Genomic DNA, 26,212 nt, shown 5'->3' on the forward strand with positions numbered 1-26,212 from the left:
GTGAGATGGTATCTCATTGTGGTTTTGATTTGCATTTCTCTAACGACCAGTGATGATGAGCTTGAAAAAATATGCTTGTTGGCTGCATAAATGTCTTCTTTTGAGAAGTGTCTGTTTATATCCTTTGCCCAGTTTTTGATGGGGTTGTTTGTTTTTTTCTTGTATATTTGTTTGAGTTCTTTGTAGATTCTGGATATTAGCCCTTTGATCAGATGAGTAGATTGTAAAATTTTCTCCCATTCTGTAGGTTGCCTGTTCACTCTGATGGTAGTTTCTTTTGCTGTGCAGAAGCTCTTTAGTTTAATTAGATCCCATTTATCAATTTTGGCTTTTGCTGCCGTTGCTTTTGTACACCAACCTAATTCTTAAGTTCTGTATTATGAGACCAAGAGCTCTTCTACCATCACAAAAGGATTTAACTAGAATTTCGGTCCCCTCAGAACCTCGTTTGCCATCCAGTTTCCCATTTCTCTGCCAGCTTCATCTGTGCAACTCATCTTGGGTTACGTCTGGCAGATGGAGAGAGGAATCTTATTTCAAGCCTTTGCTGTCTGTATCCCAGAGCCCTCCCGGAGCAGCCTTTATTTCACCAAGGACAGAAGAAAGGAGGGATGGGTGTGATCAGCCTTCCCAAGAGATGACAGTGTAAAGTATTCCTCAAATTTTCATCTTCAGCGGCTAGTATCATTTAACTCCCTTGGGAGAGACTGCTTTGTTGCCTAGGCTAGCAATATAATCTCTAGCTATCCCAATGCCAAAATATCAATTACAGGTTCATCTGGATGATGGGATAAACTGGAGTTCAGACCACTAGAACAATGACATAAGTGAGGGGTGGGGAGAGAGGGTGCCCAGGGGGATTGAGCCCCATGATGGAAGTAAAATAAGGTAAAGTCAAATTTTCCATATCCTTGCAGATTAAGTAACTAAATTCTAAACTGCTACCTGTCTCATGAAGAGAAGCCTACCAGCAACTAAAGTGAAGCAGGTGTTCTGAAGGGGTTTTCTTTTTGGAGGTCCTAATTAGAAAGATATTAATATTCCCATAGCACCCCAGCTCTCCCAGCATAATGACAGGAGAAGATTGAAAAAAATAAATGATTGGTAATAACAATTAAGCATTTTACCAGTCACAAAACATCACAGATCATACAATTTCATTTATATAAAATATCTAGAAAAGGTAAATTCATAGAGACAGAAAGATTGGTGGTTGCCAGTGGCTGATGGGAGGGGAAATGGGAGTAACTGCTTAATGGGTACAGTGTTTTATTCTGGGGTGATGAAAATGTTTTGGAAAGAGATGGAGGTGATGGTTGCAAAACAGTGTGAATATACTAAATGCCACTGAATTGTTCACTTTAAAATGTTTAATTTCGTGCAATGTGAATTTCACCTGAATATTTTAAAAAGTGTTATAATTAAAGGACTAATTATTTCTCATTGCTCAACAATCTACCACTATTGGGGGAAAAGGAGGATCTTGTTTCCATTCCATAGTGATAAGAGGGATTAAATAAGTCTTTAAATTCTAGTATCAGTCATCTTCAGGACTTTCCTGTGAAAAGCCGAGTACTTACCGGAATGTTGGTAGCAGAGAAGTAATTCAAACCAATGACCCCAGATTTGCCTGGCCCATGTAGTCTAACTTCACAATCAACAGCTGCAGTAGTAGCAAGAGCAGCAACTATTTATCTGCAGCTACAAAGTGCCAGCTAGATAACCAAAAGGCAATCGAGGAGACCTGTGTTAACTAGACTCTAGAACCCCAGCCAGACCTGTGTGACGGAGGTATGTCACAAGGAGTGGCATTTGGTGGCGGTGACATCAGACAAAGACTAAGGGTTGTTTTAATTCACTAGAAGAATATGATGACCTTGCCATTTCCACACACTTTCAGGACAAATAAAATAAATGTTGGCCAGGTGTGGCTCACGCCTATAAACCCAGCACTTTGGGAGGCTGAGGTAAGTGGATCACCTGAGGCCAGGAATTTGAGACAAACGTGGCCAACATGATGAAACCCCATCTCTACTAAAAATACAAAAATTAACTGGGCATGGTGGCACATGCCTGTAGTCCCAGCTACTCAGGAGGCTGAGGCACGAGAATCACTTGAACCTGGGAGGTGGAGGTTGCAGTGAGCTGAGATCGCACCATTACACTCCAGCCTGGGCGACAGAGAGGACTCTGTCTTGGGGGGAAAAGAAAAAAGAAAGAAATGTTAACAGAGAGCAGGAGGATCTTTAGAGGAGAGGCAGCTTTTTCCCCCCTTCTTTATACTAAGATGAAGATCCAAAGCAATCTGCTGTTAAGTGCAAAGAAAAGCCCAAAAGCTTAGAGGGAATAAAAACACATTTAGAACAGAGGTTAAAAAAAAGGAGCTTGAAAGGAAACTACAAGCCCATGTAAACAAAAACATGGCTGAATGCAAACTGAGGAAAAGCAGATGGGGGCTGCCCAGTCTCACCTGACAACTTCCCCTTTCACCCCAACATGGCACAGTCAGAGCCATGGACAAACAGGCCCCCGAAGCCCTCACAATCAACCTCCGAACCACTCACCTTGCCTCATGCTCTACTTCATGATAAACCTCGAATCTTCCCAGTTTGAGGTCAGGCATGGTTTTCCTACTATGGCTTTGTCTCACCTCCCAGACTTAACACAACACTTAGCTTTGACCACTTGCTTTCTTTGACCAGGATTTAGACATTTCTCTAGCATGACCGACAGTGGTCGCTTCTTCTACCTTCAGCCTAACCCAGGATGTCCCTCTACACCATATGCGTGTGCAGGCATGGAAAAGTGCTCAGCTCTGTTTTGGTGTAGCTTTCCTTTTCTCGGGTGCAGCCCTCAAGACCATGCCCAAAATAAGGCTCTGGAGTTGACTGCAGTGATGCGGCTGCAGGCCAAGGAATACATATGGCTAGACGGCTGCATGTTAGGAGGGAATCTTTAAACATAATGAAAAGCCAAAATATATTCAAGGCTTTCAAAATCCCCTAATTCTTTTCATTTTATTTTTTGAGACGGAGTTTTGCTCTTGTACAACAGCGCGATCTTGGCTCACCGCAACCTCCGCCTCCTGGGTTCAAGCGATTCTCCTGCCTCAGCCTCCCGAGTAGCTGGGAATACAGGCATGCGCCGCCATGCCCAACTAATTTTTGTATGTTTAGTACAGACGGGATTTCTCCATGTTGATCAGGCTGGTCTCGAACTCCTGACCTCAGGTGATCCGCCCTCCTTGGCCTCCCAAAGTGCTGAGGTTACAGGTGTGAGCCACCGTGCCCAGCCAAAATCCCCTAATTCTATTGCAAGAAACCAATAGACTCAGGGAATCATACACACACACACACACACACACACACACACACACACACTTTTTTTTCTATGTTGTATGAGAAAAAAAATCATTTAGTTCTGTCACAAAATGTTCTACATATGTTTTTAAAATTACAGTATTACTTCCCTGGAAAACTTCCTAAAAGAGGAAAAAAGCATTTATTTCCTATGTCTGTCATGCTAGAAGGAGGAGTGGCTTCTGATAGGAAAGCTAAGGTAGAATATCAATTGTGAGCTCTCTTGGAGTTAAGCAATTTGGACAGGGACTGCAACATCATATATGTGCAATCCCTACCCTGGGTCAGTGCAGTGCCTTGTCAGCTCCAGCCTGATATCATGGTCCTAGCAGCATATAAGCGGCATGGTGAAATCACACTGATGATCCTCCCACCTCAGCCTCCTGAGTGGCTGGGACTCCAGGTATCACCACCATGCCTGGCCTAGACCTGGCTGGGTTTTTTGTTTCTTTGTTATTGCTGTGTGTTTTGTTGTTGTTCTGCTTTTTTTGTTTGTTCGTTTTTGAGACACACTGGGTCTCACTCTGTCACCCAGGCAGAGTGAGAGGTACAGTGGTAAAATCTCAGCTCACTGCAGCTTCAACCTCCCTGGCTTCAGTGATGCTCCCAACCTCAGCCTCTCGGGTAGCTGGCATCACAGGCACACACCACCATGCCCAGCTAATTTTTTGTGATTTTTGTAGAGACAGGATTTTGCCATGTTGTCCAGGCTGGTTTCGAACTCTTTGGCTCAAGTGATTCGCCTGCCTCAGCCTCCGAAAGTGCTGGGATTACAGGTGTGAGCCATCGCGTCGAGCCGACCTGGCTGTTTTGATTACTGACTCTGATCTTGGGCAAGTTATTTGAGTTTTCTGAGCCTGTTTCTCCACTTGTAAGATGGGAACAGTAGTGTCTATTACTTATTATTTAAGGTAGTTGTGATGGTTTGAATTGTATCCCCCAAAAAACAAGCTGAAGTCCTGACCCCGCAGTACCACTGAATTTGACCTTATTTGGAAGTAGGGCTGTTGCAGATGTAATTAGTTTAAGATGAGGTCACATTGAAGTAGGGTAGGTCCTTGGTCCAATATATCTAGTGTCCTTATAAGAAGAGGGAAGACAGCCATGTGAAGACACAGACACACAGTGAGAATGCCAGGTGACGACAAAGGCAGAGACTGAAGGGATGCAGCTGCGGCCCAGGAACGCCGAAGATTGCCGACAACCACCAGAAGCCAGGAAGAGCCAAGGAAGGTTTCCCTCTGACGTGTCTCACAGGGAGCATGGCCCTAACTTGATTTTGAACTTCTAGCCTACAGACCTGTGAAACAATACACTTCCGTTGTTTTAAGCTCTGTTTGCCTAATTTCTTATGGCACTCCTAGTAAATTAATATGGTGCTAGAGGCCTAATGTATGTATTTTTTGTGTGTTGGGTGGAGACAGTAAGTGTACTTTAACTGTAGAGGAAACAGAACAAATCAAGTAGATAGGAAGAAAACAAAGCAACCTATCTTATGCATCTAAACCAAAAGTGTCGTCATTTCCTGTGGATCTGACCTTCCCAGTCACTCTACTCCAGCACTGGCTCCTGGCTGTGGCTAGAACACCCCAGCTGCATTCCCTCCTTAGGGCCTTTGCACCCACTGCTTCCTCTACTTGGAACAGGCCCAGGGCCAACTCTTGACTTCCCGCCTTTCCTCAATGAGGCCCATTCTGCAATTTGCACTCTCAGCCCACTAAGAAATCTCCCTTGCTCTACTTTACTTTTTCTTTTCTCCATGTTCTCAGTGGATTCTAATATCCTAGTAACGTGTTTATTATGTGCATTATTTATCATCTTTACCCATGCTAGAACATGAAGCTCCATGCACTGATGTGAACAAACTTCTAAAATAGTACCTAGTTCACTGTAGGTGCTTAAGAAAAAATTTTCTAAAAATCCATCATGCATTTTCAAATGACCACTTTAATTATTACAGAAGCCGATGTGTTCACTGTAAAAAATTAGAAAAAAATTAAAAGCTTCAAACTCCCACCATCTAATAAAACCTCTCAAATTACAAGAAATCAGACTGACTTTTATCTTCTTTAAGTTATTCCCTAAGGGGTGCTGTCAATCCAAGAGAAATCTCATGGTAGAGGTAACACTCATCTTACAAAGCTTGGTATGTGAATTTAATGAAATAAAGTAACCAAATACTCAATACAAGGCTTATCATAGCAACTAAGACAACTAATGAGTAGTTTTTATTAACAGGTAGTTATCATAATAGGTCATTGTTGATAGGCAGTTGCTATTTTATTTCCTTTGATCTTATATTTAACTTCCATCCCTTGCCACAACTTACAAAAATTAACTGGCAGATATCTGCAGCCAAAAGAATGATATGATGCTATTTATTTATTTATTTATTTAGAGACAGAGTCTTGCACTGTCACCCAGGTTGGAGTACAATGGCGAGATCTCGGCTCACTGCAACCTCCGCCTCCCAGGTTCAAGCGATTCTCCTGCCTCAGCTTCCCGAGTAGCTAGGATTACAGGCACCTGCTACCATGCCCAGCTAAGTTTCTGTATTTTTAGTAGAGATGGGGTTTCACTGTGTTGGCCAGCCTGCTCTTGAACTCCTGACCTTGTGATTCACTTACCTTGGCCTCCCAAAGTGCTGGGATTACAGACGTGAGCCAACATGCCCAGCTGATATGATGTTATTTTTACAGGGGAGGCAGATGAGGAATGCCTCCCACTCCCAGCACTCAGAAGACAAAGTTCCCCAAACTCACAGGACCAAGCTCTATGGCTCAAAAGCAACATGAGACGCAAGGCCATTACCATAGAATTTTCTAATAGTAACAAAACAATGAACAATGATAATCGTTTTTTTCTGAGATGGAGTCTCACTCTATTGCCCAGGCTGGAGTGCAGTGGCACAAACTTGGTTCACTGCAACTTCTGCCTCCTAAGTTCGAGCGATTCTCCTGCCTCAGCCTCCTGAGTAGCTGGGACTACAGGTGCCCACTATCACACCTGATTGACTTTTGTATTTTTAGTAGAGATGGGTTTTAGCATGTCAGCCAGGCTGGTCTTGAATTCCTGACCTCCAGTGATCCGCCCACCTCGGCCTCCCAAAGTGCTGGGATCACAGGTCTGAGCCACTGCACCTAGCTGATAACCACATTTTTGTATTACATGTCCTCTCCCATTTACAAAACCTTTTCCCATGAAACTTTATTTTATAGATGAAATAACTGGGGTTCAGAGAATTTAAGTCACTTGTCCAAGTTGACTCAGCTGGTAAGTAGAAGAGTTGGGAATGCAATTTAGGATTAGAAGATCACTGATGACAAGGATCACTTGTCCTGATATTCCGTAAAATACATACTATTTCTAGAATCCCACTTACAACAAATGAAAAATTCCTTAACATTTTTTCCATAAGTTACTTCCCTCTCCATACTCTATGTAAAAGACTTACCTGTCTTAATAGCCACAGGTCCTTTTCTTGTTGGATAATTCTCCACCAATATTTTCTCCTTGCAAAAGGAAAAATTCACCTTCAGCCGTAAATGTCAGGAAATGGGGTACATTGCTGAGAAAGCCTGGGAATCACTGCTCTTGTAAGCTGTTGAGAAAAAAACAAAACATCAAGAACTTTATGTCTTCAATCCTCTCTTGGGAAGCCTTTAAAATGAATCTCTTTTCCAATCCTTGGCAGAAGTTTGTACAAAAGAGGTTTCTTCCCCCTCCATGAGGCTTCCAATTAGGTTTAGTAATACTCGATTTGCACTGTTTAGCCAAAATTTACTATAGAGCTTTAAAAGCATTTATTATTAACTGTTCCCTCTTCTGAGAGGACTAAAAGAATCACATCCCTGAATACTGAGACTTCCATATGCTTACATATAGGGTTCTCACATTTATTATTCAGCTAGTTTACCTAAAATTCAAGAAGCGAGAAGACACAAATCCAATTTAGTAGACAAGTGAAGGCAGTAATCATTAGGTTATTTCCTAGTGAAGGCACCTTTTTACTGTAATACAAATCACAGAGTTAACTAGGTTAATGAGCTCCCTGTGGGTAGACAGTGAAACAATACCTTCTAAAGCTGCCTGAATGAAAACCAGGATGTAATGAATGTAGATTTTAGCTGGAACGGAGGTAGAAAATGTCCAAGAAACAACCTCAGATTAACACAGGCCCTTTGCAAAGCCCTGTGAAACAAGACAACATTCTGGGGCAACAATACAGGAAGAAGTCACTCCAAATCTCAGGATGGACATGAGTGTCAGGCCCTGAAGGGGGTTGGCTTGTATGGGTTTAAAGAAGAATTCTCAGTTCTGGCTCTGAGGGATTAGCTTCCAGCAGACCAATTTCTCATTGAGTACAACTAGAATAGTTGGACAAAAGTTATTTTTAAAACTTGTTTAAAGGCTTTGGAGGACTACCAAGGCAGCCAGGACATGAGAGGCCATGATTTTAAGGGAGAAGAGAAATAAAATTGAGGCAAGTCAGACATTTTGTACCACTTTTCCTTTTGAGACACCTACTGGTTTTTTAGGAAGCACAGGGCGAAACTACTGAGAAACCTAGCAGAACATGGATATTTAGAGGAACATAAAGTGAGTGGACCTTTTGCCCAACTTACAGGCTGAGGAGATCCCAGAGAGAAGGAAAATGCAAAGAAATGAGCTCAACATTCTGCTTCTGTTAAACTCTGTAAGAACTATGAAACATTTTTCAGAAGTGGTTGTATCATTTTGCACTCCCATCAGTAATATATGAGAGTTCTAGTTTACACAATCTCATCAACATTTTCTTAGAGAACTAGAAAAGCAAGAACAAACCAAACCCAAAATTACTAGATGGAGACAAATAATAAAGATCAGAGTATAAATAAATAACATTGAGACAATAAACCAGCAAAGATTAACAAAATTAAAAGTTGGCTTTTTAAAAAGATAAACAAAATTGACAACCTTTACCCAAGCTAAGAAACAAGGACAGAAGACTCAAATAGATAAAATCAGAGACAGAAAAGAAGGCATTACAACTGGTACCATGGAATAAAAAGGCTCATTAGAGACTATTATGAACAACTGTACAACAATAAATTGGAAAACCTAGCTGAAATGGTTGCTCTCCTACATCCATGCAACCTACCAAGATTGAACAAATAGAGAACATGAACAGACAAATAAAAAGTAACATGATTGAAGTAGCAATAAAAAGTCTCTCATTAGAGAAAGCCCAGAACCTGATGACTTCACTGAATTCTACCAAGCATTTAAAGAAAAACTAATACTAATCCTACTCAAACTGTTCCAACAAATTAGAAAGAAGGAAATACTTCCACACTTATTCTACAAGGTCATCATTACCCTCATACTAAAACCAAAGACAAAGAAAGATGCAAAAATCCTCAACAAAATACCATCAAACCGCAGTCAACATCACATTGAAATGATCATTTACCATGATCAAGTGGGATTCACCCCAGGGATGCAAAAATGGTTCAACATATGCAAATCAATACATCACATTAATAGAATAAAAGACAAAAACCATATGATGATTTCAACAGATGCCTCCCGAAAAGCATTCAATGAAATTCAACATCCCTTTATGATAAAAATCCTCAAGAAACTGGGTATAAAAGTAACATGCCTCAATAAAAGCCATGTGTATATGACAAACCCAAACCAAAAGATAGCATCACACTGAACAGGGGAAATTGAAAGCCTTTCCTTTAAGCTCTGGAACAAGACAAGGATGCCCAGTTTCACCACTTTCATTCAACATAGTACTGGAAGTCCTAGATAGAGCAATTAGACAAGAGAAGGAAATAAAGAGCATCCAAATTGAAAAGAAAGAAGTCAAATTGTACTTGTTTGCAGATGACATTATCTTATATTTAGAAAAACCTAAAGGCTCTAAAAAAAACCAAAACTGTTAGAACTGATAAATTCAGTAAGGTTGCAGAATACAAAATTAACATACAAAAATCAGTAGTATTTCTATATGCCAACAGCCAACAATCTGGAAAAGAAATCTAGAAAGTAATCTCATTTACAAAACCTACAAAAAGAATACCTAGGAATAAATTTAACCAAAGAATTAAAAGATCTCTACAATGAAAACTATAAAACACTAATGAAAGAAATTGGGCAGGGCACGGTGGCTCACACCTGTAATCCCAGCATTTTGGGAAGCCGAGGTGGGTGGATCATGAGGTCAGGAGGTCAAGACCATCCCGGCTAACATGGTGAAACCCCATCTCTACTAAAAATGCAAAAACAAAAAAATTAGCCTGATGTGGTAGTGGGTGCCTGTAGTCCCAGCTACTAGGGAGGCTGAGGTGGGAGAACAGCGTGAACCTGGGAGGTGGGGCTTGCCGTCAGCCGAGATTGAGCCACTGCATTTCAGCCTGGGCGAGAGAGCGAGACTCCACCTCAAAAAAAAAAAAAAAAAAGAAATTGGAAGGATATTCCATGCTCATTAGTTTGAAATAATTAATATTATTAAGTGCCCATAATACGTAACGTGATCTATAGATTCAATGAAACCCCTATCAAAATGCCAATGACATTCTTCAGAGCAATAAAAAATGCAAATAAAATTCATATGGAACCACAAAAGATCCCAAATAGCCAAAGAAAACGAAGCAAAAGGAACAAAGCTGGAGTCATCATACTACCTTATTTCAAAATATACTACAAAGCTATAATATCTAAAATAGTACGGTACAGGTTTAAAAACAGACACAGACCAATGGAACAGAATAGAGAATCCAGAAATGAATTCACACTTTTTATAACCAAGTAATTTTCAACAAAGGCACCAAGAACACACACTGGGGAGAAAACAGTCTCTTCAATAAATGATGCTGGGAAAACTGGATATCCATATACAGAATAATAAAACCAGACCTCTATATTTCACCATATACAAACATTAAATAAAAATGAATTAAAGATTAAACGTAAGATCTGAATCGATGAAACTACTACAAGAAAACATTGGGGAAATGCTTCAGGACATTGGCCTGCACAAAGATTTACTGAGTAAGACCTCAAAGGCACAGGCAGCCAAAGCAAAAATTAACAATTGGGATTACACTGAGCTAAAAAGCTTCTGCATAGAGATGAAAACAACAAATGAAGAGACAACCCACGAGAAAACATTTGCAAAGTATCCATCTGACGAGGGATTAATAACCAGAATATATAAAGAACTCAAACAACTCAACAGCAAAAAACAAATAGTTTGATTTAAAAATGGCAAATGAGGATACCCTGTTTGGGTACCCTGATGTGATTATTATGTACTGCATGCCTGCATTAAAACATCTCATGTAACTCATACTACATACCAACAAATATTTTTAAAATTTTTTAAAAATAAAAAACAGAACTGCTAAAAAAAAACTGAATTAAATTAAAATGGCAAAAGACATCCAAGTGGCAAGTAGGTATATGAAAAAATGCTCAATATCATTAATCGTCTGGGAAATGCAAATCAAAAACCACAATGAGATACTATCTCACACCAGTTAAAACTGCTATTAACAAAAAGATAGGAAGTAACATGCTGGCAAGGATGCAGAGAAAGGAGAATGTTTGTACACTGTTAGTGGGAATGTAAATTAGTACAACCACTATGGAGAACAGTATGGAGGTTCCTCAAAAAACTAAGAAGAGAACTACCATATGATCCAGCAATCTCACTGCTGCATATGTTAATATATCCAAAAATACATCAGTGTGTCAAACAGATATTTGTATGTTATGGTTTGGCTCTGTGTCCCCACCCAAATCTCATGTTAAATTATAATCCCCACTTGTCAGGGGAGGGGCCTGGTGGGAGGTGACTGGATCATGGGGATGGATTTCCCCATGCTGTTCTCATGATAGTGAGTGAATTCTCACAAGATCTGATGGTTTCAAAGTGTGGCACTTTCCCGCCTCGCTCTTTCTCTCTTGCCACCATGTAAGACATGCCTTGCTTCCTCTTCACCTTCTGTCATGATTGTAAATTTCCTGAGGCCTCCCAGTCATGCTTCTTGTTAAGCCTGTGGAACTGTGAGTCTATTAAACCTCTTTTCTTCATAAATTACCTCGTCTCACGTAGTTCTTTATATCAGTGTGAAAACAGAATAATACACTGTACTCCCATGTTTATTGCAGCACTATTCACACAATAGCCAAGATACAGAATCAACCTAAGTGCCCATCAACAGATGAATGGATAAAGAATATGCGTTATATATACACACAGTGGAATATTACTTAGCCATAAAAAATGCAATCCTGTCACTTGCAGCAACATGGATGGAACTAGGCATTAGGTTAAGTGAAATATGCCAGACACAGAGAGGCAAATATCACATTCTCACTTACATGTGGGATTTAAAAAATTGATCTCATGTTCATAGAGAGTAGAATGATAGTTACCAGAGGCTAAGAAGGGAAGCAGGGAGAGGGGGATGAAGAGGAGTTGATTAATGGATACAAAAATATAGTTAGATAGAAAGAATAAGTGTTCAATAGCATAATAGGGCAAATCAGTTAACAATAATTTATTGTATATATGAAAATAGCCGGAAGACAAAGTTCCAGTTCTTCGAAGTAGCTTCAAAGAACTGATAAAGGTCTGAGGTGATGGATATGCCAGTTACCCAGATTTGATCATTACACATTACATGCTTGTATCAAAATGTCCCATGTACCCCATAAATATGTGCAACTATTATGTATCCATAAAAAAATTTAAAAATCAAAAAAAGAAGCATGCTTTTAAAAAAATGGTGTTGCCAGACTTTAGTTTGAACCATTGTAGTGTGAATCCTACAACTCAGTAACAAAGACAAACAACCCAATTAATTTAATGGACAAAGGATTTCTTTGCTCCAAAGAAGATACATCAATGCCAAATTAGTGTATGACAAGTTGCTCTACGTCACGAATTATTAGGGAAATATAAATCAAAAGTATGATGAGATACCACCTCACACCCACCAGGATGGCCATTATCAAAGATACAGAAAATAACAAGTGTTGGCGAGGATGCCGAAAAATTGAAGCCCTTCTTGTACCCTGTTGGTAGGAATGTAAAATGGTACAGTGGACACAAAAAACAGTATGGTGTCAGTAAAAACATTTAAAATAAAATGACCACACGATCTAGCAATTCCACTTCTGGGCATATATGCAAAAGAAGTGAAAGCAAATAAAATTTTACCAATTATTACAAATAAATTTTAACAAGTGGGCAAAATGACAAATACAGAATCCATAAATAATGAGCTTTGACTGTATGTCTATGTATGGTTTCAAGTCTGAAATCCAGTTTTCCTTTCTTCAGTTTCTTCTCATTTAGACAAAGTAGGAATGATGAAGCTCTAAACATTTAATATAGCGAGGTGTCAGCTAAACTGAAGTAGCTTCATGGAAACCAATTTACTGATGAGGTAGCCATTTACAACTTGTTTTCTGTTGAACACTCATATTTGGAGTTCAACACCCATCTCTATTCATTTCCTTTCTCATATCCTCAGGGAGAACTTTACAGAACATCTGAAATGTTAACAATTTGTAATTCAAGAATGAATATATCTGGGCACTTTTTCAAATACAAGAACAAAATCATCAAGAATGAGGCAATGTATGTTCTGAAGGAGAAGGAAGAGCAATGTGATCCTCAGTGAACTCAGAGCATGTAGACTCAAAGGTAAACTTCTTTGACTTTTTCCATTTGTGCTTAAGATGTTTCACAGTACAGGGTCACCCAAAAAAACAAGTGCTAAGAGAAAGTCGCCTGCATTTCAAATTTTCAGTCCAGCAGTCAGAAAGGCTGGGTGTTAGCCGGGCGTGGTGGCTCACGCCTGTAATCCCAACACTTTCGGAGGCCGAGGCGGGCAGATCACCTGAGGTCGAGAGTTCGAGACCAACCTGACCAACATGGAGAAACCCTGTCTCTACTAAAAATACAAAATTAGGCCGGGCACAGTGGCTCATGCCTGCAATCCCAGCACTTTGGGAGGCCGAGGAGGGCAGATCATGAGGTCAGGAGATCGAGACCATCCTGGCCAACATGGTAAAACCCTGTCTCTACTAAAAATAGAAAAATGACGTGGGCGTGGTGGCAGGTACCTGTAGTCTCAGCTGCTCAGGAGGCTGAGGCAAGAGAATCGTTTGAACCCAGGACGCAGAGGTTGCAGTGAGTCGAGATCATGCCACTGCACTCCAGCCTGGTGACAGAGCAAGACTCCATCTCAAAAAAAAAAAAAAGAAAAAAAATTAGCTGGGCATGGTGGCACATGCCTGTAATCCCAGCTACTCAGGAGGCTGAGGCAGGAGAATTGCTTGAACCCGGGAGGCAGGGGTTGTGGTGAGCCGAGATCACGCCATTGCACACCAGCCTGGGCAACAAGAGCGAAACTCCGTCTCAAAAAAAGGAAAGGCTGGGTGTTAGAACCACATCTCCAAGATTCGTTTACTTCTGCAAGTCATGATGTCTGTGACCTGGCACTTGAGAACAGATTGTAACAGATAAAATACAGCTGAATTACTAAAAAGGTTTCTGCCCAGCAGTGGTAACTGTGCTGCTTGCTGTTTCCCACCAGGCAGAATTAGGTTCCTATCGAGATGGTTTTAGTTTTTCAGGCAAATACAACGTGGTCACTTTGAGCAGTGTCTTCTCAGCCCATTCTCAATAGCAACCGGCAAAAGAAGTGGTTTTAGTGGACCTAAATATTGATACTATCTTCCTTTTATTCCTCTAAGACTCCCCACCTAACAGAAAGGTACTGCAGGAATGATTCGAACTTTGGGACAGGAGACCCATTTCCAGTCTTGGCTAGATTTAAAGTTATATTGTGAAGTTGAAAAACAGAACAAAAAAAAAAAACCGTCAAAAGATACCTCCATGCACTAGCAGGAGTACAGAAATTCCGTTCCTCCATCTCCTGCCTTCCCCAGCCTCTTCCCCAACAGAACTTCTGGGAACATGCAGGTGCAACAGACCTCCTTAAAGCTGTGTGGTTGGAGCTATAAAGGTGGAAAATTTGAAACCATGAGCATGTGGAAACATCTTCACAGGTGCCTTACCCATAGGACGGAGGCAGGCAGATGGTTGAAATTCCCCACCACCACCACTATATCTTACAATTTTCTACTCTTTGTCTGTGCAGGGAACATTTCTTAGCTAAGCTACAAGTGTTGGTAGTCTGTAAGCTTACCATTATTCATTATTATTTATCTTCTCTTCGTTGTTAAACTTCAGAGGCAAATTGCCCATACTTGTTATCTCCACCATCTCAGCATTGTTCACTCCTTTACCCCCCACCTCACTCTTGATCTGATCATTCTATTCAAATTGCACTTTTTCAAAGCACCAATAACCTGTGAATCCCAAAATAAAAACGGTTGCTCAATTTGCATTTGTCTTGACACCCACCAGTCTCTCATCTACAGCCCCCCTAATCTATCATGCTGCTAACTAGACAACACTACTTGAAACTGTTGCTTTAGTCTCTTTGATACTGTGTCTTCCTGGTTGCTTTTAACACTCTACATTCTCTTTTGCTCATCCACTGATAAATATTCACAGCAAGTATCTGTTCCTCATCAGCTATAATGACCATAGTCTTTCTTTTCTTTTTTTTAATTATACTTTAAGTTCTAGGGTACATGAGTACAACCTGCAGGTTTGTTACATATGTTTACATGTGCCATGTTGGTGTGCTGTACCCATTAACTCATCATATAATGACCATGATCTTTGTAAGACTATCTGTCATTCTGCTTTTTCATTCTCTGTCATTTTTCCTGCCTGATTAGTTTTTTAAAAATCTTGTTTCTTTCTTTGAATGTCCCTTTAATCTGTCACCACCATGACCCAGAATCTCACCTACTCATGTCTGACTTGCTGCAACATCCTATTATTTAGTTTGTCTGCCTCTGTTGAACCCTAAATATTACTGCCAGATTAATTCGGCAAATTCTCCTTGCGTTAAATTACTATTTACAAAACACACGATGACTCCCCACTATTCACATAATAGTTTTTTGAGAGATAGGGTCTCATTCTGTTGCTCAGTCTGGAGTGCAGTGGTACAATCACAGATCACTGTAACCTCGAGCTCCTGGGCTCAAGCGATCCTCCCACCCCAGCCTCAAGCTGGGACTACTACAGGAACACACCACCACACCTGGCTAATTTTTAATTTTTTATAGAGATAGTGTATCGCTATGCTGTCAAGGTTAGTCTCAAACTCCTGGCCTCAAGCAACCCTCCCTTCTCCCCCTCCCCAAAGTGCTGAGATTACAGGTGCAAACCACTGCGCCCAGTCTATTCACAAAATAAATGTCTGAGTCTGCCATTCAAGTTCCCCTACATTCCAGCCCCTCTTTACCTAGCCGAGATTTTCTATACCCAATACCAAACGTATATAAAATGACTATACCAAAAGTATCCAAAACGATACCCAGATATCTAAGCCTCCCTATTATCAATGAGCAGCACAGAGAACCCTTGGTTTTCCCTAGACCTTCCACTTAACATTGCCAATACCACTGCTGTTCATGGTTCCCAATCCCAACAGAGCAACTGAACATGTATCATCCCTTCAAAGAACCTGTGCTCTTCAGAGTATCCACTCTTCAGAGCTGTGTGGATTCTACCAGGATTACTCCACTCAAACCAGAAGGCATGTGACAGGTAGGTATTGGCAAGCCAAGAAATGAAGGGTCCTCTGTTTGTGATGTCGGCATTCGAATGTTATTCCATTACAGGGGATGCAGGAGGAAGAGGAGGAAGGATAAAGGAGGATTTCTTGTTGTTGTTATTGTTGTTGTTGTTGTTCTGCTGCTCAGTGAAAGTACAAACAGAACCTGATAAACTGAACTCATTCAGTTATTTTCAGTAAAGTAGCTCACCAGATAAAATACCCCTGGTGGTTGTTTGAATTAGAGATGAGTAAACTGATCTGCTTCTTTATTTTCAACTTCTCAAAGGCAGTTGTTTACAAGCACATCTTAGGAAACAAACTCATCTCCGTGACACTTGGCTGCAGAATAAATTGCTAATGATTAACAATACTCTTAATGAGTCAGTCACCAGTGCCTGTAATCCCAGCACTTTGGGAGGCCAAGGCAGGTGGATGGCTTGAGCTCAGGAGTTCAAGACCAGCCTGAGCAACATGGCAAAACCCCATCTTTACAAAAAAATACAAAAATTAGCTGAGTGTGGTGGTGTGCACCTGTAGTCCCAGCTACTTAGGAGGCTGTGGTGGGAAGACTGCTTGAGCATAGGAGGTAGAGGTACCATCAGCCAAGATAGCACCACTGCACTCCAGCCTGGGTAACAGAGCCAGACCCTGTCTCAAAACAAAATCAATACTCTTAAAGGAAAATCTAAAGTTCAGGCATGAAAAGATAGGCCTGGCATGGGTTCATGAACCTGTTCACCGGGCATGGGAAGTAAACGGACCACCAAGGAGCCTTTCCTTTTGAGAGTACTATTCCCCGAGCTAATGCTAGAAACTCAAGGTTCCTGATTAGATGATAAAAATTATTTATACTTTAGATATGATGCTTGTTCCCAAAACTGTAACCATATGGCCTTCCATATGGAACTTTCTTGAATTTCCCTTCTCATATTTTCATTTCCTCTAAATCAGCTCATCTCTAGTCTCCTTTGTTGGGATTTCAGAATACAGTAGAGATTCTTCCCTGATGTAGCTACAAAGAAACAATTTACTTGCTATTTGTTTGTTCTCTGGCAGTGGGAACAGATTTCCACTGATCCCTCCACACCTCAGCCCCTAATGAATCTTACCTATTTCAGGAATGCCTTTGTAGTGAGCCCCATCAACACAGGTATTCTGTAACCTTAAGTAATGTGACTCGCTTAATATATTGGTTTGTGAAGTTTGTTGCTGAATTGCTGACGACTTTTTTCTATGGAAGCTATGTGATAAACGGTCGTTAGGTTCTCAGGCTAGCTCTCATGCCCATTCATCTATTCATCCATAGTACCAAAGCAGTAGTATGAAGGGGGAAAATCTTTCTGCATTCCTGAATCCCCTTGACCTAAAGGTAGGAAGGGAATGAATGGTTCCAATTTCTTTGTGTTTTTGTGTCTTTCCAGGGATCCTTTGCATATACAACTATAGTTTTATATATATAAATTTATATTATGTATGTAGTTACATAGTTATATATAATTATATATAGTTGAATATGCAAAGAATATTATATATATCAATCAATGGATAAAAGATAAATAAAATGATCTATATGTGAACACTGTTAAGCCTTTATTTTATTTTTTTTAATGAGACTCATTTTATGAGACTAGCATAATCCTAATACCAAAAACAAAGACATTGTAAGAAAGCTAGAGAGCAATATTCCTTATGGACATAAATGCAAGCATTAAGTTAAAAATTAGTAATTTGAATTCTGTAATATGGTAAAAGGATAATACATTATGTCCAAGTGGTGCTTATCCCAGGAATGCAAGGTCGGTTCACAATCAGAGTAATTTACAATATTAACAGACAAAAAGAAGAAAAAAAATCTTAAAGAGATGCAGAAAAAAACATTTGACAAAAATCAACATCCTTTTCTAATAAAATGATTTAAAACTGGGAATACAAGACAGTTTCCTCAACCTGATAAAGAGCATCTATGAAAAACTTACAGCTAACATCCTACTTGATAAAAGGCTGAATGATCTCCTCTCAAGATTGGCAACACAGCAAAAATGTCTACACTCACTACTTCTCTTTAACATTGTGGTAGAGGTCATAGTCAGTGAAACAGACAAGAAAGAGAAATAAAAGTCATACAGATTGGAAAAGTAAAAGTAAAACTATCTTTATACACAGACAACATGATAATCTATGTAGAAAATCCTGAGGAATCTATGAAAGGTAACGAGAAGTAATATGTGAGTTTCCCAAGGTTTTAGGATACTAGATCAATAAATAAAATCAACTGACTTATTTCATTTAGCATAATTTCCTCAAGGTTCATCCATGTTGCGTATTGCAGGATTTCCTTCTCTTTTAAGGCTGAATAATATTACTGTGTACACATATGTCACATTTTTTAAGTCCATTCATCTGTTGGTGAATACTTAGGTTGTTTCCACATATTGGCTTTGTGAATAGTCTATTCAGACTTCGAAAAGGGGAAATCCTATCATTTTCAACAACTTGAATGAAATTAGAGGACATTATGTTAAATGAAATAAGCTAGGCACAGAAAGACAAATACCACCTATTATTGCTTACATGTGGAATCTAACATGATCCAAATCATAGAAGCAGAGAGCACAATGGTGGTTACCAGAGGCTGGGGAGAGCAGCTAACAGGGAGATGCTGGTCAAAGGGCACAAAATTTCAGTTGGACAGGAAGAATAAATGGTATTTGAGATGATGACATGTTAATTAGCTTGATTCAATAATGCCATATTGTATACATATATCATAGCAACACTTTATAGCCCATACATATATACAATTGTAATTTGTCAATATCCAGTTTAATAAGTTAGATACACATTGTCCTACACATTTCTGTTTTCTCTTAAAACAACTTGGAGATCTGTTGCATATCAGTACAATGTGGATCTGTCACGTGTTTTTTTTTTTTTTTTTTTTTTTCTGAGACGGAGTCTTGCTCTGTCGCCGAAGTTGGAGTGCAGTGGCCGGATCTCAGCTCACTGCAAGCTCCGCCTCCCGGGTTTACGCCATTCTCCTGCCTCAGCCTCCCGAGTAGCTGGGACTACAGGGGCCCGCCACCTCGCCCGGCTAGTTTTTTTGTACTTTTTAGTAGAGACGGGGTTTCACCGTGTTAGCCAGGATGGTCTCGATCTCCTGACCTTGTGATCCGCCCGCCTCGGCCTCCCAAAGTGCTGGGATTACAGGCTTGAGCCACCGCACCCAGTCTGTCATGTGCTTTTTAATAGCTCTATAGATATAACACAGCTTTTTTGAAAAATAAACTTATAAATCTATTGATAATTTTATAAATTGTATAATAAAGGTAAATTTTAAATGTCCTTTTCTCATTATATATGTAGTCAATAATAATCACAAAAGAAAATCAAGAAGTGAAAATATTACCCACAATCCCACTAAAACTTTGTCGGTATAGTTTTTTCAAGACAGTGTTCTTGGAGTCTGATGGATGGACATTCACACCAGAATCACCTCAGGTGCCTGTCAGATGAGCAGATTTCAGAGCACTGTCCCATACTTATTGTCAGAATTTCTGAGTATGGTGCGTTATTCGGTATTGTAAGATTCACAAATGAAGTTTGAAAACTGTAGTTGAAGACCCTTTTTTCTTCCTTAAAAAGTTTTCATTCTAACTGGTGTGAGATGGTATCTCATTGTGGTTTTGATTTGCATTTCTCTGATGGCGAGTGATGATGAGCATTTTTTCATGTGTCTGTTGGCTGTATGCATGTCTTCTTTTGAGAAATGTCTGTTCATATCCTTTGCCCACTTTTTGATGGGGTTGTTTTTTTTTTCTTGTAAATTTGTTTGAGTTCTTTGTAGGTTCTGGATATTAGCCCTGTCAGATGAGTAGATTGCAAAAATTTTCTCCCATTCTGTAGGTTGCCTGTTCACTCTGATGGTTGTTTCTTTTGCTGTGCAGAAGCTCTTTAGTTTAATTAGATCCCATTTGTCAATTTTGGCTTTTGTTGCCGTTGCTTTTGGTGTTTTAGACATGAAGTCCTTGCCCATGCCTATGTCCTGAATGGTATTACCTAGGTTTTCTTCTAGGGTTTTTATAGTATTAGGTCTAACATTTAAGTCAGAATGGCAATCATTAAAAAGTCAGGAAACAACAGATGCTGGAGAGGATGTGGAGAAATAGGAACACTTTTACACTGTTGGTGGGATTGTAAACTAGTTCAACCATTATGGAAAACAGTATGGCAATTCCTCAAGGATCTAGAACTAGATGTACCATATGACCCAGCCATCCCACTACTGGGTATATACCCAAAGGATTATAAATTATTCTACTACAAAGACACATGCACACGTATGTTTATTGCGGCACTATTCACAATAGCAAAGACTTGGAATCAACCCAAATGTCCATCTGTGACAGACTGGATTAAGAAAATGTGGCACATATACACCATGGAATACTATGCAGCCATAAAAAAGGATGAGTTTGCGTCCTTTGTAGGGACATGGATGCAGCTGGAAACCATCATTCTTAGCAAACTATCACAAGAACAGAAAACCAAACACCGCATGTTCTCACTCATAGGTGGGAACTGAACAATGAGATCACTTGGACTCGGGAAGGGGAACATCACACACTGGGGCCTATCATGGGGAGGGGGGAGGGGGGAGGGATTGCATTGGGGAGTTATACATGATATAAATGATGAATTGATGGGTGCTGACGAGTTGATGGGTGCAGCACACCAACATGGCACAAATATACATATGTAACAAACCTGCACGTTATGCACATGTACCCTAGAACTTAAAGTATAATAATAATTTTTAAAAAAGTTTTCATTATATTTTACATGCAATGCTGCATTCTTCCTTTAAAAAAAATTTTTTACAGCTAATGTTTTGTATTTTTCCATGCTACTAAATTGTCCTTGCTACTATCATTCTAATTGCCTGTGTAATACTCCACTAAATGTTTCTCTTTTTTTTGGCGGAGGGGAGTCTCTCTCTGTGTCACTCAGCCTGGAGTGCAGTGGTGCGGCTCACTGCAACCTCCGCCTCCTAGGTTTAAGTGATTCTTCTGTCTCAGCCTCCCGAGTTGCTGGAATTACAGGCATGCACCACCACACCAGGCTAATTTTGTATTTTCAGTAGTGATGGGGTTTCACCATGTTGGGCAGGCTGGTCTCAAACTCCTAACCTCAGGTGATTCACCCACCTCGGCGTCCCAAAATGCTGGGATTACAGGCTTAAGCCACCATACCTAGCCAAATGAGTATTTCTTAATTTACTTATCTGTTCATTTAGGATCCTTCCATTGTATTCATTTTTTAAAATACCACTGCAACAAATATCTTTGCTGCACATAACTTTTTCCATATTTTGGACTACTTCCAAAAGATAAAATCATATAAGTGAAAAGACTAGGTTAAAATAAATAAATATGGTTAAGGCTCAGAATGCAAACTGCCGTCCAAACTATATTAATTTATATTTCCAGCTGGGTACAGTGGCTCACACCTGTAATCTGAGAAGCTAAGAAAGGAGTATCGCTTGAGGCTGGGAGTTCAAGATCAGCCAGGGAAACATAGAAAAAAGCCCATCTTTACAACAAAAAAATTGTTTTATTAGTTAGGTGTGGTGTTGTGTGCCTATAGTCCTATCTACTCTGGAGGTTGAGAAAGGAGCACTGCTTAAGCCCGAGTTCCAGGCTACAGTAAGCTATAATTGTGCTACTACACTGCAGCCTGGGCAAGAGATTGAGACCCTGTCTCTTATAAAACAAATTCAACTTCCACTAGCAATGAATTAGTTTTTGCTGTCTCCATTTGAACTCTTTGCTTGTTAATTTAATCAGCAAAATATTATTTTTTAATTTCTTTATTTGTAAGGTAAACATTTTTCTATATGTATGTTAATTAGCATTTCTTTTTTGGTAAATTATTAATGTTATTTGACTTTTTTTCCGATGAAGTAACTGTTTCTACATAAATGGGATAGCTTTATTTAACCTTAAAGTTATTCCCTGAGGCATGAAGTATGAGATTCTGGGTCCCTTCAAGGTACAACCTTCTGGCTGACTGGCACACTGCTCAGAGAGCCAATGTAGCTAAAAGCATGGACTTAGCAGTTATCTGCTGCATACTAACTGTGTGTCCTTGGGTAAGTTACTTAAATCTTAGTGCTTCAGCTTCCTCACCCTTAAATGGCAATGGTGATAATCATGATTAATAATCAGTGGTTGCTTGGATTGAATGAGTCAGTACACATAGCACCCGGCACACAGTAAGCTTAAGCACTAATAAATGAGAGCTGTTAGCCATCCTGTCGATGTGAGCTCCAGAGGAGCAGGGATTGCTGTTTGTTGCTGCTACGCCAGTGCCCAGCTGAGAACAGACTCTCAGTGGATGTTCTTTAAATGACTAGGCCGAAAAACATTATTGAAGGCAGTAATGTGTCTGCTAAAGTGCCTGCAGTCTGCACCTTTCATTTTCCTAGGCAGTTGGAGGTAAAGATGCGGGTGGGTCAGACTGACAATGGCAGAAAGTGATAAAATTCACCTGAACTTCCTTAACACAGTGAAACAAGAGCTGCTCTGGGGTCTGCAAAGAATGGCCAGAAACTGCCATCTGGGTCAGGACATTCCAATGGCCCAAGTTGTTTCTCTTTCCTCCCACCTGATTTCAGAGATCAGTCCTGCCCAGATGTTCTCACTAGGTTTGTCTTTGAAAGGGAACAAATGGAGGACTCTGAACCAAATTGCATTCAGAATTTAACCTGAAGAGCAATTTATTAGAACCTTTTAGTTCAACTCTCCATTTATCTTTGCCTGAGAAACTCTGCAACAGTTTTGATCAGGCTTACTGAAGTATAACTTACCACCCTTTTTATGTATACAGTTCACATACATGCACAATAATGTCACCACACTGCAATCAAGGTATAAACCATTTCCATCACTTCAGAAAGTTCCCTCATACTCCTTCTGTAGTCGATCCCATCCTCCATCCCCAACCTCTGGTACCCGCTGATCTGATTTCTGTCCTTAGTTTTGGTCTCTCCCAAATGTTATACACATGAAATCATATAGTATGGCTGCCTTTTGTGCCCAGCTTCTTGGACTCCGCCTAATGCTACGGAGATTCTTCCACGTTGTTGCACATATCAGTAGCTCACTCCTTTCTATTTCTGAGTGTACAGTGCTTTGAGCAATTAAAAAATTATCTCCTGTACCAGCAAAAGTATATGTCTGAAGCTTCCTGTTTTTATAGAAGTTCTACGAGTGTCAGAATGCCCACTAGATACAAAGGCCAGGCGGTGGCTCACACCTGTAATCCCAGCACTTTCGGAGGTTAAGGTGGATGGATCACTTGTGGCTAGGAGTTCGAGACCAGCCTGGGCAACATGGTGAAACCCTGCCTCTACTAAAAATACAAAAAAATTATCTGGGCGTGGTGGCATGGGCCTGCAATCTCAGCTACTCGGGAAGCTGAGGCATGATAATCATTTGAACACAGGAGGTGGCAGTTGCAGTGAGCCGAGATTGTGCCACGGCACTGCAGTTTGGGTGACAGAGTGAGACTCTGTCTCAAAAAATAAAAAATAAAAAAAATAAAAAAAAAAAAAGATACACACAAAGAACCTGCATAACTTAGAAAATAACAGAAAGATATCATGGATTTGTAACTTGCTGAGTGCATATTGCAGTGTTCCTGAATTATACAGATATCTTTTCTCATTGTATTAAGAAATAAAAATGTAAAAGCAATTTGGTCCCATTAGGAAATGTCATAAAACAAAACTTTTAAAAGTGCTTCATAAAAATAAAATGAAGCAATCAAACTAGATAAAAATTATTACTTTTTTTTTTAACATAAGGGGACTCTACATGAACAAAGGATAGATGGGTTTATTTAGTCATCTCCTTTGCGATTGTTAAAGGACAAGCATCAATTTCACATTACAAATGATATTCAGTTGAGTAAATCAAAATGTTTTACACAAATCATCTCATCAATCTGCACATCTGTGCTGTATGAGGAAAAATATTATGTATCGATATTTTTAGCTTTTCTTTAAAAGACAGAGTCTCACTATGTTGCCCAGGCTGAATATTTATAGCTTTAAAATTGAGTCATTGTCAGAAGTTAAATGTCTTACTCTATATTTTTCTCTCCTTGGAACGTCTTGAAGGCAGAGACTCATTTTCCTCATCTACTTGGCACAGAGAAGATGTTCATGAAGCATCTCCTAAGGCTGAAAGAGGTCGCAGAATAGCACGGGGGTGAAGAGGCCATGCCCCAGAGCAGAGTCACCAGATCACAGCCCATTGGTCACATCTTGCCCACAGCCTATTTTTGCAAGCAAGATTTTACTGATGACAGCCATGCCCATTCATTAAAGTAATGCCTACACTGCTTTTCCTCTGCAACAGCAGAACTGAGTACTTGTATCAGAGACCACTTGGCCCAAAAGCCTAAAACATTTACCATCTGGCCCTTTACAGAAGAAGTTTGCCAATCCCTATCTCTAAGGCAGATCACTGTACCTCGACCAACAAATTAAACAACATTTTGGCTGATTATTTCTAAATTGTAAACTGTTGCTAGAATTTAAACTCCTTGACAGGTGGGATATTGAATGCTTCATCTTTGCTGTCCCCCACTGTGAAAAGCACAGTACAAAACCTTGGACAAGGCAGGCTTCAATAATTATATGCTACAATGGAAAGTGAAGTTGTACCAGGTGGACTCCAAGTGAATGATTTATCTGTATTAGCCTTGGCTCTTAACTACTTACTTGTTTCAAAGGATATTATGAAAAAGAAAGAACTGTGAAGGTTAAATCCAAATGATTCAATTTAAAAATTCAAGCCCATCCAGGCATGGTGGCTCATGCTTATAATCCCAACGCTTTGGAAGGCCAAGGTGGGAGGATCGCTTGAGACCAAGAGTTCAAGACCAGCCCAGGCAACATAGCCAGACCCCCCCATTTCTTAAATAAATTAAAACAAACAAACAAACAACAACAACAAAAAAAAACAACATAGAAAAAAAACCAAGAATTAGCAGGGGCATGGTGGTGCACATCTATAGTCCTAGCTACTTGGGAGGGTGAGGCAAGAGAATCCCTTGAGCCCAGGAGTTTGAGGTTACAGGGAGCTATGACTGTACTCCTGCACTCCAGCCTGGGCAACAAAGTGAGACCCTGTTTCTAAAACTAATAATAATAATAATTAAAAAAAATAAAAATTTGAGCCTAATAATAAAAATCTACCCATCTCTGATCCAAAATTGTGCTATTCACTGAAGTGGTACTTGTAGTCTCACCTGCCCTGGTTAGGCTGTGGTTAACATTAGCTAAAAGAATGCACAAGCAAAATGGTGCCAAAGTACAATTCACTTTGGGAGGCCAAGGCAGGTGGATCACTTGAGGTAAGGAGTTCATGACCAGCCTAACCAACATGGTGAAACCCCATCTCTACTAAAAATACAAAAATTAGCTGGGCATGGTGGCACGCACCTGTAATCCCAGCTAATCGGGAGGCTGAGACAGGAGAATCACTTGAAACCAGGAGGCAGAGGTTGCAGTGAGCCGAGATCATGCCACTGCACTCCAGCCTGCTCAACAGAGCAAGACTCCATCTCATAAAAAAAAAAAAAAAAAGCCCTTTGGCAAGGTGCAGTGGCTCACGCCTGTAATCCCAGCACTTTGGGAGGCTGAGGCAGGTGGATCACCTGAGGTCAGGAGTTCGAGACCAACCTGGCCAACATGGTGAAACTCCATCTCCACTAAAAACACAAAAATCAGCAGGGCGTGGGGTAGTGGTGTCGGGTGCCTTTAATCCTAGCTACTCGGGAGGCTGAGGCAGCAGAATCTCTTGAGCTCAGGGGGCGGAGGCTACAATGAGCTGAAATTGTGCCACTGCACTCCAGCCTGGGTGACACAGTGAGACTCCATCTCAGGGGAAAAAAAAATTAAGAGTTTAAAAATGAAGATATTTAATTTGCTAGTAATGTGAATAGTCTGGTGGGCATGTAATCATTCTCAAGCCCAAAATTACATCAATCTGGGTTGCTTTTCTTTTTTCCTTAACCTCAAACACCAGAATGAAACAGTTCTTTCTTTCCACAAGCCCTCCTAATTTTACACATTGCCTA

General features: G+C 40.1%; 1 protein-coding gene across 4 annotated transcripts in view; it reads right to left on the minus strand.

Moving 5' to 3' along the window:
* CRACD (capping protein inhibiting regulator of actin dynamics) overlaps window positions 1-26,212 on the minus strand; it is a 285,912-nt gene that overhangs the window by 145,996 nt on the left and 113,704 nt on the right. For all 4 annotated transcript variants that reach the window (XM_017849274.1, XM_017849273.1, XM_017849272.1 and 1 more), the window contains one exon: window positions 6,814-6,960. The gene's annotated coding sequence lies outside the window, so the exon portion shown is untranslated. The remainder of the gene's footprint in view (window positions 1-6,813; window positions 6,961-26,212) is intronic.

The sequence above is a fragment of the Rhinopithecus bieti genome, unplaced genomic scaffold (genome assembly GCF_001698545.2).
Source record: "Rhinopithecus bieti isolate Rb0 unplaced genomic scaffold, ASM169854v2 scaffold_31527, whole genome shotgun sequence".
NCBI classification, from domain to species: domain Eukaryota; kingdom Metazoa; phylum Chordata; class Mammalia; order Primates; family Cercopithecidae; genus Rhinopithecus; species Rhinopithecus bieti.